We start from the raw sequence: 14,038 nt of genomic DNA, 5'->3' as shown, positions 1-14,038 counted from the left end.
CTCTTATATAAGGACAGACCATTCCCAAACACTGCCACCCAAATTTTGATATGCAACTTGCCAATTATCAGATGACAATAAAGAAGAAAAGAAACTAAGATAAGCTTTCCAGTAGGTTATTAAGACAACTAGCAAAGACTAGTGTCACAAATAAATACACTTAAAATATGCAGGAGTTATGATCCTTATCATACCTTTTTAATATGTGTGAACCCTGCAGCAGAAAGCAAATGGATCCTAAAAAATGACTATCACAGATTTAATCAAATTCCAGCCCTAATTGCATCTGTAATCCCAGACAAAATATTGTTACTGAAGCTAGGCAATCCTCAAATAGTGCTGATTTGGTGAATGCATCCTTTTCCATTCCAATTATAATTTAAGATCAGAAAAAGTGTGTGTTTATGTGGGGCAATTCTAAATTATATTTGCTTAAAGCTATTTTAATTTGCCCACTCTGCTACACCATAGTCTGCAGATATCTACACCTCATGATCTATTACACAGATGACATCATACTGACTGGAGAGAATTAACATAATAATCCACAGGTGGTTGATACTACAGAGTACTAGGTAATACACATATGCTCCAGAAGTTGGGAGATAAACATTATGAAGATTCACAGACCTGCCACTTAAGTTTTTTAGGGGTGGTTAGGGGCACTTCTGGACATTCCCTACAAAGCAAAAGACCAACTGTTACAACTTCAGCTTTAGGTCAAGATGTAATAAGAGGAAATAAACTCAGTATCCACTTAAAACTACTAAAAGTAAACACAAATATAGGAAAAAAACATTTTTCGATAGGGTATTAAGAACCAAAGAACAGTGGCATCTGAAAGGGAATAAACAAATGAAGTGATACAAATGATTACTCCACCTCATTACCTGGTAGTATCTTGAGTTGAGAAAAAGCTGGACCCAGGAAGTAGAAGTGACTAAAATTTGCAGAGCAGGAAGGAGATGCATAGGGAGCTACATACAAAATGTGTTCCAGAAATCTACAGAAGATTCTCTTGAGTCTTGAGTAAGTATGGATCATGGCATGCATGTGAAGAAATATTTGAAGTCAGGTTAAAAAGGAAAGTACCTAAAAGGACTGATGTAGTAGTCTTCATTGAGGACTGATTTTGTCATTGCTGAATGACATTTAGCAATGTCTGGAGACATTTCAGGTTATTGCTACTGGTGCTACTGGTGGTGGTAGAGTGTGACTGGCATCAAGTAGATAGAAACTAAAGATGTTGCTAAACACCTTATAATGCACAGAACAGAATTATCTGGGCCAAAATGTTGAGGCTAACCTCAACACCCTGGGTAAGAGGGAACAAGATCCACAATGTACACAGAAACAGGGACAGTTCATGTTCTCACCATACAAGTCTTTAAGATCTCCTAATTCACAGCACATATAATGGAGTACTTAGAAGGCTTTGGACTCGATTTGGGGGCAAAATTAATGACTTTTGCATCAGTTGATCACATATACAAAGGTATTCCTGTAAAATTATATGGCCTAGTGACATCATAGCCATCTTAATTTATGTAAGTATACTCAATGATGTATATACTCAATGATGGATAGCACCAAGTGCTATCCTGGTGCTATATAACATTATAACATAGCTCAAATATATGATCCAAGCCAAGTGCAGTGACACACGCCTGTAATCCTGGAAGCTCAGGAAGCTGAGGCAGGAGGATCACGAATTTGAAGCCACCCTCAGCAACTTAGTGAGACACTTAGCAACTCAGGACATCCTAAATAAAATACAAAAAGGACTGGGAATGTGGCCCAGTGGTTAAGCACCTCTGGGTTCAATCCCCAGTACCAGAAGGGGGAAAAAAAAAAAAAAAGCTTGTTTCCAAGTTACTTAAAGGTGCCACAAACAGTTTCAAACTATTTTCAAGTTACTTAAATGAGTCCTAGAACAAACCTCAAGACTATTTATAGAAATACAAAAATACCTGGCACATATAAAATTCACAGTTTCTGGTACCCAGTCAACTATTACCAGACATGGGAAGAAAACTGAAACAAATAAATTCTGAAAAGGAAGACAAATCAAAACTGACTAAATCATCACATGCAGAATAGAATTTGTTGAAAAAGACATTTTAAAGTGTGTTATGTATATATATCCCATGTGTTCAAGATAATACAAAAGAATAATCATATAAGAATATACTTAAAAATTAACTACCAAAGATAAAAAAAACAATGTATGAGATAAAAAAAATACATGGGATAAGACTAACAACACAGTAGACATTAGAGAAGACTTATAAATTGAAAGACAGCAATAGAAATTAAAGAGGAAAAATTTAAAAGAGACCAAAATAAAAACCAGCTAGAGAGCACATGCCCCAGTAAGCCACTGGATAATTACAGTAATGCTATGAGAAAGGGAGAACAGAAAAAAAAAAAAAATTGAAGAATCATGGAAAAATATTCCACATTTGATGAAAACACTTAATTCACATACCCAAGAAGCTCAACAAACCTCAATCACAAGAAATAAAATAATCCCAAAATACATTATTAGAAAATTGCTTAAAAAGAGGAATAAACAGAAATTTGTAAAAGCAGCCAGAGAAAGAAAACAAATTACAAAATGAGGAACAAGAATTAATATTATAGCAGACTTGTCAGAAAAAATGCAATCTAAAAAACACTGAAGTAACATCTTCAAAGTCCCAAACAGAGGACAGGGAAGAACACAAAACAAAAAACCTATAGACCTAAAATTCTATTTCTAGTCAAAATACCTTTCAAAAACCAAGGCAAAATATTTTTCAGATTAACAAAATCTGAACCAATTAATCACCAGCAGACCTGCTCTTTAAAAAATAAAGTTAAAAGTGTTCATGAGGTGGAAGATAACACCAGATGAAAATCTAGCGGGTCACATGTTGCTTCATTATTGGGATACAATCTAGGAAATGTATCCTTAGGTGATCTCATTGTGCAAACATCATTGAGTATACTTACATAAATTAAGATGGCTATGATGTCACTAGGCCATATAATTTTACAGGAATACCTTTGTATATGTGATCAACTGGTGCAAAAGTCTTTAATGTGGTGCTTGAACAAATTTAAAAGATAACTGATTACTTAAAGCAACAACATATTACAAGGTTTATAACATGTAGAACTGAAACGTCCCTCTAAATTCAGGAGGTAAATATGGAGGCATACTGTGTGTAAGATTCTTACACAATATATAAGTTAGTGTAAGATGCACACTATAAGCCCCATTAACAACTCCCATAATAATAGAAGAATTAATAGCTAATAAGACAACAAAGGAGATAAAAATAACAACTTAAAAGGCAAAAAAAGTAGAAAAGGGGATTCAAAGAATGACACAAATTAAAAAGAAACAGCAAGTGGTAGATTTTAAACCTAAGCATATTACATAAAATGTAAATGGTCTAAACACACAAATTAAAAGGGAGAGACTGTCAGACTGTATGAGAAAAGCAAAACACAATTACATGTAGCCTACAAGAAACCCATTTCAAATGTTAAAGATTAACTGCTATATTTTACACCTCCTCCAAGGAATAAGGAAGCACAGCGTTGGGGAGTACTTGCCTATATCATTCATGAAATCCTATATTTTAATCCCCAGTACTGAAAGGAAAAAAACAACAACAACAACAAAAAGGAAGCAATGTGACTAGCAGGTACCACATTCTACACCCAGAAATACTGTTCTGGGTGCCACAGAAGACCATCAGCTTTGAGTATGGCTTCAAAAAGTAAAGTGATCTGCAGAAGGTCCAGACTATAATGCAAATAACCTTGACACTTGCATCACACAATACAGGCAGTAAGAGTGGTGGAAAAAAATCTAGCAGACACCAGGCACAAGTTTCCAAAAGTCCTCTCTCCCAGGAAAGTCACCAAGTAGATGCAATTAATTCCTCCAACATTAAAGTGTAACACCTGTGAGGTGTCTAAAAACATAAAATTAAAAAAAAACAAAAACAAAAAAACAGTGCTTCAAGTGTTTATTGGGGAAGGTCTTCCAGATTCCCAGAAGCAGGTGTTCAGCACAAATCATACTGTTTACAAAACCAGTTTAAGAACTACAAAACCAGTTTGAGAACTGAAAACCATGCTTTTTCAGTTATGAAATGGTGGGAATATTCCTGAAATCAAAATTACCAATGTTCATCAAAAACATCAACCATGGAATAGTCACTAAAAAATTACAATAACAAAAAGACTTGGCCAGGTTAACACTAGCTAGCCTTCACCATCAGATATCCCCGAACTAGCACAATGAGTACATGAATGGAGTGACCAGGCTGACACAAGACTGAGGCCATGTATGTGTTTAACAGAATGAATTCCCACTTAATCCAGGTCGATCTACCAGCAACAGAGATCAACCATTTGAGCTCCTGATATAACACTATTCTGCAAGAATAACCAGTTACTTAGGAACATGTCCCTCCCATCTCTGAAAATCATTTTGCAGGCATCTCTATTGTCTGGATTTGGGTTTGTCTTTCTTTTCTTGGAGCTTCAACCAAGTCTACAATCAGGGGCTTATGAATACCTGAGCCACAGGAATGAAATCCCATGCAGCAAAATGTCCTACCAGTAGATTCAACTCAGAGCAAAAAAGTAAAGGAGGGGTTTGAACCCAAATCCTGAAAGACACAAATCTGAATGCCAAAATCCCAATTTTTGAAATCCTCAAAGACCAAAATCCCTAAAGTCTAAAATTCCAAAAGATGAAAATTATGAGATATAACTGCAGAAAACAATTTTTAAAAATCTTTAATATATTTGTTTAAATTTTTAAAGAAAATGTGTAAAAATATGACTGAATACTTCATGGGACATTTTACTCAATAAAGTAGGCAATGACATATAGATTTATTGTTTTTCTTTTAGTACTTGGGATTGAACTCAAAATACTCATCACTGAGCTACACCCAAACCACCTCATTTTTTGCGACAGGCTGGACATGAACTTGAAATCCTCCTGCCTAAGCATCCCTAGAACTAGGAAAAGAGGTGTGCACTGTCAACATGCACAGTTTTACAAGCAAACACTCAGGTATACTAAGCACAGTTGCAAATGTGGGTGTAACAGTTATGAGCAGATGAGCCATATGCATAAAAAAAGAGATCAAACAGTAAACTGTTTAATTCGTGTATCAGTATGGCTGGTAATTATGTCCACCTAGTTTTATAATTATATTCACATGAAACACCATGACAGACAACCTAAGTCTTCTGATGTATACAATTGAAAAACTGTGATGCTCACCACCACCACATACAGTTACTCAGAACCAGGATCTCAAGAAATTTTATCTTTCACAAATGCAGATACTCAAAAAAATATATCTTCACTTACAAAAAGTTTCAACATTTTTACATACATGCACATGCTTACACAAAGCAATGTTGTGATAATATACTTCTATGGAGCCAAATTTGCAAAAAATGGGAAAACACATTAGAATTCTGATTAGAATACTCACTCTTTACACAATTTAGACTTTCAGCATTGAGAATGTTGTCTTAACAAATTGTAAAAAATATTGCTGACAATTAAAATTAGAAGAAAATTTTTTAAAAAGGAAAAAACTTAAAGGAAAACTTGATATATGAAGTATATTTCAGGGGCAGATTATGGGTACTGTAAGAGCTTACTGACTCTTAACTATCATTATGTTTTTAAGTATTACATCAGAAGGGAATAGCTGCTTATTTGGGGAGGGGGACACGGCTCTTCTCAGAGAGTATTTTCACATTCATTTTCTTCATGGCATTACTCATTCTGAGCTTCTTTTATGATCTGATATATAGCATTTTGAACATGAGCATTCCCTATTACATCTTCCCAAGTTTTACATCATACTTCTATATTGTTTTAGATAAGTGGAAATCCATTCTACATGTTCTCATATATAGACCACAAATTTGGTGAAATAATACTGGTAATCATAGAGTAACAATGGTGTCTATCTTCTTTTCTTCAGGAAAACCAAGCTTTAATTCATTAAGAACTCCTGGAATTTCATCAGCCTTCCAGCACCTTTCCAGGATGCCAGTGGAGACATATTTTTCCCTCACTGCCTCATCAAAGTAGTCCATACACTAATCTGAATTTTCCAGCAAGTGCACTGTGCTAAATGAAAGAAAGAAAAACAAAACAACTTTATGAGTAACAGCTTGAAATTAGCTTTTAGAAGCCTCGATTGCACCCAATTTAAAAATCTGTTACTGTAGTTTAGAAATTCAAATGAAACCTATTTTTCTTCTGCGATGTACACCAAACATTCAAACTAAGCATTATAAAGTGCTTCATTTTTTCCAGTCATTAATAAACAAGCAGATAAATTCAAACTTTCAGATGCAACAGGAGCATAAATTGTAAATATTTAAGAAAGAAAAAGAAAGTAGGGACAGTTCTGAAAGTGCCATTCAATAACCAAGGTGAAGTATGTGCTAGTTTTTCTGTTATATTTAGAAGTAAATATGAAGTCTATCTTCTTCAACAGTCAAATTCCTAACCAAGATTAGTCACAATTTAAATATTTTCTAACACTCTATTATTTATCAGCAAGTGTCATGAAGTCAGAAGATCACTGAGCTTCTTAAATTCTTTTCATTCTCTGATGAAGCTTTCTGGAAGGCATGAGAGAATAACCTACATAATAATCCATTCTATATGTACTCTCAACCACTCAGATTCAGCTTTTGACCTTTTTCATTTATATTTGGTGGTGCTAGGAATCAAACCTAAAGCCTTGTGCATGCTAGGCAAATGCTCTACCAATGAGCTACATCCCAACCCTCTACCCTTTTTTTTTTTTAATAACCTCTTTTTCCCAATGGGAACTGGGGTGGGGTGGGGATGAAGCTCAGTGGTAGAGTGCTTGCCTAGCATGCACAAGACCCTGGGTTCAATCGCAGCACCAAAAACAAAAACCTATTTAAAATGAGAAGAACTGGTGTAGCAGGCTTTCAGTATCTTAATCTTTCAAGGTTATGATTTTCAGGATTTGATCTTTAGGATTTTAATCTTTCAGGATTTCAATATTTGGGATTGTCTTTCTTGGATTTATGATGAGTACACCAGGGCAGGAGTCAAACCATGACCATTGGACCACTTCAGAAGTAGCTGGCCCCAAAGAATTCTGAAATACTCTTGCAAAGACACAGATGAACTTTAGCTTGAGGACAATAATACAAACGAATGCATTTTTTTTTCAGGATGTATAATATACTTCAAATCAGAGACCTTCATTTGGTGCTGTACACAGCAGGAAAAATATATGGGCCCAGCAACCAATCAGTAGAAGCAAGGATCACCCACTTATTACTCCCAACAAGCCACTAAAGGATTTGATGCTTCCTATTTCCACAAATCTGGGCTCTGCAGTTTTGGAAGTCAGGGTACAGTGCAAGAGTCTCACTGAACTACAAGTTACAGTTGCCACCAGGGTACTTTAAACTCCAGGGCCCAAGAACTGGCAGGCAAGAATAGTTGCCATTTTGGCTAGGTTAACTAACCCTGTCCAGAAGGTAGAGGTAAGGGCTTTGTCTTTGTTTTTTAATGTAATACTAACAAGGAGAACTATGTGTGGAATCCAGATGACCCACTGTTTATTCCTTTACCTCACTGTATATGTAAATGGATACATGTGGCAACATCAGAAAAGGATATGATTACTAAGGGTTCACACATTCCAGGAAAGGTATGAGTCATACCATTAGAAAAAAGGTAAGGGCTAGGGACATAGCTCAGCTGGTAGAGTGCTTGCCTTGCATACACAAGGCCCTGGGTTCAATCTCTAGCCCCACCAAAACACTGAGACCTGCCTAAGTGATTATCTGAGACTAAAGAGAAAACAAGACACATAGTGGGAGAGAAAGTTTGCGACTCTGAGATCAACCATAACAATAAGGGCTATAGTTCTTTCTACTGTCATTTATCTTCTAAATCATTTCTCAGGAAAAAGATTCATGAGGAACCATAGAAAAGTAGTTTCCTGAGCACTGAACCTGTGGAAAAAAGTGTTATCTGTATAGTATAAAGTGTAAACCCAAGTGTTCTTGAAAATGTGCTTCTCAGATACCCAACTATAGGGAGTGTTAACTGACCAAATGCCTCTGTTAACTGTGGTGTGAAATTCATTATATTTATATGGGGGCCAACCTTCCCTGAATTACTCCCAAACAATAACTAAGCCTGTAGAGGTACTAGGGCAATCAAGTTTCGGGAGACTCAGAACTACTCAAATAGGTTCAAGGATTTCCCATCTATCTCGCTAAACTTTTACAGAATTGCACTGCAGTCTAAGGCTCTTCTATACAACTTTCTTTTCCCTTCTCCTTCAAGAGGTTCACATCAGCATCCTGGTCTGACTGCTCTCCTAGCTCTCTTCATTTTTGCTCAGGTATTTCCCTAATACAGGGAATACAGGCATCCCCCTTAATATACAGGCAACCCCCTTAATATACAGGCATTCCCCTAATATATCTCTTGCATTTATAATGCTGTCTTTACATCTGTTTTTCATAGGACCAGACTAACAAATGTTTTGTAGTATTCTACACATTTAACTCAAATTCAACAATCTGGCTAATAAATTCATTACTATTTGGTGGGTTCAACCATGGGCTCTGAGAGGCCCCTGAACAAGAGGAGGGAATGGAGAGGATATAGTTACTGGCATCCAAGATTGGATCCAGGCCTGGGGCTTCATTTGCCAGATGGCCACAGTAGTTCTAAAGGGAGACACCATGGGCCCTGAGTATATCTTCCCCAATCAGAGTGAAGAACTGGGGCCACATCTGGGCCCTACAGGCACTGGGGATTGGAGCCTGAAGAAGAGCAGGAGGACAGGCAGGGCTAGCTACTCCTACTAGCCCTTAAACCAATATCCTGAACAAGAGGAGGTGGAGCTCGCACCAGTGGGGAATGGAGAAGATGCAGTTGCTGACATCCAAGTTTGGATCCAGGCCCGGGGCTTCATTTGCCAGACCCATCATTGGACAGTGAGGACGAAGATGAGGAAGGAGCTAACGGAAATTGAGCAGCCACAGCTCTATTCCCATGAACCCAGAACACGTAGAGCTGGTGAAAGAAAAGAAAAAAAAAAAGAAAAATGGATAGAGTAAGCCTGCTTGTACCAGGAGTTCTTGCCTGGGCTCAGGAGATATCAGATGACAAGGGGAAGATATGGTACAAAAAACCCTTCGAGCCTGACAGGCATCTCCTGTTTGGAAATAAACACATTGAGAGCTGCCTCATCTCTCTACATTCCAGGCCAGAACCAATTCGGGCCTGAACACATCTCCGGTTGTAACATCCTACCCATCACCCTTTCACATCAAGGCAAAACAGACTTCTGCTCAGAGACCCACATTATTCAGTTCTGTACATATGGGGACATTAGCCCAAGCCCAAGCCAACTTAATAAGATGTATTATTCTGTGGAGAATAAAGCACCCTCTGTACAAGGCAAAAAAAAAAATTTTTTTCACTTAATTCTCATGATTTGTACATTCTTCTGGATTCTCTACATACAAATAATAACACCTGTGAATAATTACAGTATTATGTCTTCATTCACCATCTATCTACTTGCCTAATCACATGAACAAAGAATTCCAAAACAATGGCCATATACATTGTCCCTCCATATAGGTTCCACCTTCATGAATTCAACTAATCATGGGATGAAAGTATTTTTAAAAATGCATCTATACATGCAGAGACTTTTTTGTCATTATTTTAAAAACGATATAGCATAACTATAATTTACATAGCATTTACATTTTATTTGGTCTATTTTAAGTAATCTAGGGATATTTTATACTATATGGGAGGATATGCAGAGGTGATAAGAAAATACTACAGTTTTATATAAGCGACTTGAACATCCACAAAGTTTGGTTTCAAAATGGTCCTGGAATCAATCCTGTAAGAATACCACAGGATGATCATACTACAAACATAGCTAGCCCAACCCTTTGAATTAGGAGTCATTATAACCCAGGCAAACATACACAAAGTACCTATCCTATGGTAATATGCTTGTGACTTTTGAAACAAAGACAATTTTGCTTTAGTATCAAACAAGTCCTGCAAACTCTAAAATGCAACGGTTTATGGCAAACAGAATCAGAACTCCTATAACTTGACCTACCAGGTAAAGGTAGGCTAAGTGTTAATTAAAAAGCACTAGAATTTTCTGAAATTCTCAGCTAAATTTATGTCATATAATTTCCCCTGTTCTCAAGTCAGAGGATTATCTTTGGTTCATCTTTAACAATGCTATAATACTAGGTGCAATGGTGCATACTTGTAATCCTGGTTACTTTGGAGACTAAGGCATGAGGATCTCACGTTCGAGGACAGCCTGGGTAATTTAGAAATACCATGCCAATAAATAAATAAATAAATAAATAAATAAATAAATAAATAAATAGGCCGGGTGCAGTGGTGTAGGTCTGTAATCCCAGGGGCTTGGGAGGCTGAGGCAGGAGGATTGCGAGTTCAAAACAGGGCTGGGGATGTGGCCCAGAGATAAGAAAAAAAGGCTGGGAAAGTAGCTCAGTGGTAGAGCTTTCCTGGGAGGGAGGGAGGGGAGGGAGGAAGAAAGAATGAGTACCATGACATGAATACCTGACAAACCTTGGGAATTAACTTATTAAAAACCGAGTATAATTCACGATTTTGTGTATATGCATGGTTTTTAGTTCTCAGCCTAGAGATTCAAAAAGTTTATCACTTCAGATGCTTCTTCAAATATCTGAAAGTTTGCCCAATTATTTACCTGTAAACTTCTTATTACAAAGGGACAATTTGGCCAAAAGAACTTGCTATTCCCTAGAACATCTATTATGGTATCTGCACTGGTATGGATTGAAATATTAGCAATATTCCTATTCAGAGTTGATAAAATTTATCTATAAAGGGTGAGCTAGTAAATATTATTGATTTTGTGTGTGTTAAATGGTTTCTGACACACCTACATAACTCTGCATTTTGCAGCATGAAAACAGCTAAACCATACGTAAATAAATGGGTATGACTGAGTTCCTATAAAACTTTATTCACAAAAAGTTGATGGTAGGCTAATTTGGTTCCTAGATGTTGTTTGATAACTCCTGAAACATATGTTCAAAAGTATCTAATGAGTGGGCTGGGGTTATGGCTCAGTGGTAGCCTAGCATGTGTGAGGCACTGAGTTGATCCTTAGAACCATATAAAAATAAACGAATAAATCAAAAAATTATTATATCCATCTACAACTAAAAATATTTTAAAAAAATATCTAACCAGTTTAACCAAGCAATGAATGAACTCCTTTTTGGAAAATATTCCACCTTCAAAGTTTTGTCTCTACCATGGAAGCTTAAAACACCAGTCTCCCCCTGTCCTACAACCTCCCATATAACTAAGACATGTGAAAATTACTCAAAATGCTATCAGACACATCAATACCAGACTTCGAATCAGAAGCTAATAACTGCAATAATCAAGAACTGCACAGAATCCAAACGGGCAGCTATTTTGTAGCAGCAGGGTCTGCTACAAATGCAGTGCACAGTATAGATGGTCAGCAGTGCAAGCTATGGCACCCAATATTCAATGCAGCAGTAGTATCTTTATCAAATCTGTTAACAAGAAAGAATGGGCCGTGGTTACCTAGCTCCAAGTCTATTTCTCCAATACTCCAAGCAATTTTGTAGTTACCCCAAATCTTTTATTGTTGGTACTGGGGCTGAACTCAGGGACTCTCGACCACTGAGCCACATTCCCAGCCCTTATTAAAATTTTTTATTTAGAGAGAAGGTCTAACTGAGTTGCTCAGAGCCTCAATAAATTGCTGAGGCTGGCTTTGAACTCGTGATCCTTCTGCCTCAGCCACCTAAGCCACTGGGATTACAGGCAAGTGCCACCACATCAGGCCCAAATCTTTTTAATAAGTTCATTTTCTTTAAAATTGGCCAGAATTAAATTCTGTTGAATATTAAGTAACAACTTATGAGACCTTGAATCAGCACCATCAGCATCACTTGGGAACCTGGCAAAAATGCAAATTCTCAGGTCCTACTCCCCAAATTTCTGAGACGGGTCCAGTGGTCTGTAGTTAGGAAGCTGTATACATAGTTATGATATACACTAAGAACCACAGGTTTATAGGTATGTTCTAGGTCACTCTGGATAATATGTCTGGTAACCTATTAGTAGGGAACAGAAACAAGCACTAGGATGTCTAGTAAATCACAGTCCTTCCAGTATTCCAGAGATTTGAGGGTCACAAAATGCTAAGCCTTCACCAGAGAGACAAAAAAGAACCTCCCAGAACAAAGCAAGCTGATTAATTCTTGCTTGCTTATAAATGTGGGCAATTATAGTATTTTGACGAATAAGGTATTTTGTTTACAGAAGACAGCAAGGATCCTGTTGATTGTGTCATGCTAGGCTTAGAAAGGGGAATTGAGGGGCTTTTTTATCAATAACCCGTCAAACAGGCTCGAGGTACTGTATTTTTAGGCTTTCGGTATGTCTATTACAGAAAAAGATCAGTAAAATCTATTACAGAAAGCCTCCTCACTCCCAACAACAGAACCTGGACGGAAGCAGACCAAAAGTCTTACAGATATTTCTTCAGTCCTAAATTTATATGTTAGATTCAAGGGGGGCACTAATCATTTACCTACAGAGCACTTGAAAGCTACTCTATGGAGCCTGAAAAGGGGAAATCATGAGGAAAACAGAATAATAGCCATCTGGTATATAGTGACATCCCAGATCAGTAACATCTGTTTCTGTAACTGCAACAATAAACACTGAAGAAATTATGCAAGAATATTAGAAGAACAAGTATCAGCTCAAGATTATGTATAAAATAATGAGCTCCACCTAGGGAGAAAAAGGAAGGTGAGGAAGTGGTAATGACTGACTCCATACAGTCATGCAATGCCTAACAACATTTCAACCAACAGACCACAAGAACAACAGTTGTCCCGTAAGATCATAATGGACATGAAAAATTTCTACTGCCTAGTCTCCTCCTCATCATAGTAATGTCACAGTGTAATACATTACTCATGTGTCTGTGATGATTCTGGAGTAAACAAACCTGCACTGTCATTGTATAAAAGCATCACACATACAATTACATACAGTAAAAAACATATGATAATACATGGCTGTCACTGTGTATGTTCTCACTGTATTGTACTTTTTATTGAGATTATAAAGTGTACTCTTCTCATATTTAAAAAATTCACTGAAAAACAAGATACCATGTTATATTGGCAGCAGCTTCACATTTTGTTTACCACATATCTTTATGGCATCAAAAGACTACATCAAGGGCTGGGGACATAGCTCAGTTGGCAGAGTGCTTGCCTCGTATGCACAAGGCCCTGGGTTCAATCCCTAGTACCACCAAAAAAAAGGGGGGCGGGGGCTACATCAAGTGATTGAGCTCCACTATCTAGGTTTGTGTAAGTATGCTATATGATGTTCACACAACAAATTATCTAACGAGGCACTTCTCAGAACATGTGCCTGTTGTTAAACAATGCATGACTATACAAATCAGCCACACCTTCTGCCAGTCTTTTTTGTGAGTGAAGGTGGGTAAACTAGCATTCATTGTAGATATATTCTATAGACATTCAATTTCACTGTTGAATAAAATATTAAATTCATGTTTGCAGCACTGTATATATGAATACTTAGTGAATCTTTTAAACATATTACACTGTCATGCTGTGTCTTAAAGTCTAACATTAGTGAAATTCTTATCTATGGTATGATTAGTTCATCAATAAAACTTTCAATTTTAAAAAATTAATTATCTAAAACCTTCATTAACCAAGACAATTTACCCAGTATCTTTTTCACCTAGAAAATGAGGTGAAAAAGAGACTGGTTTTATATATAGCCATGGTTCTATAATGAAAAATTATACTGAAGAATCTTCTCCAAATTATGCGGAAAGCACTCTAACAATGTGGTTAAAAACTTGGC

The 14,038-nt window shown here is 36.8% G+C and overlaps 1 protein-coding gene and 1 pseudogene across 4 annotated transcripts in view; one reads left to right on the top strand and one right to left on the bottom strand.

The window, feature by feature from the left end:
* The window catches only part of LOC124097579 (rap guanine nucleotide exchange factor 6), a 172,162-nt gene that overhangs the window by 133,319 nt on the left and 24,805 nt on the right, over positions 1-14,038 (bottom strand). The gene's annotated exons all lie outside the window — the stretch shown is intronic.
* On the top strand, positions 8,755-9,274 carry LOC124097580 (male-enhanced antigen 1-like; annotated as a pseudogene).

The sequence above is a fragment of the Marmota monax genome, unplaced genomic scaffold (assembly GCF_021218885.2).
Source record: "Marmota monax isolate L192 unplaced genomic scaffold, Marmota_monax_Labrador192_F-V1.1 WCK01_AAM20220418_F8-fsc00598, whole genome shotgun sequence".
NCBI lineage: Eukaryota > Metazoa > Chordata > Mammalia > Rodentia > Sciuridae > Marmota > Marmota monax.
This window is presented reverse-complemented; position numbering and strand designations above follow the sequence as displayed.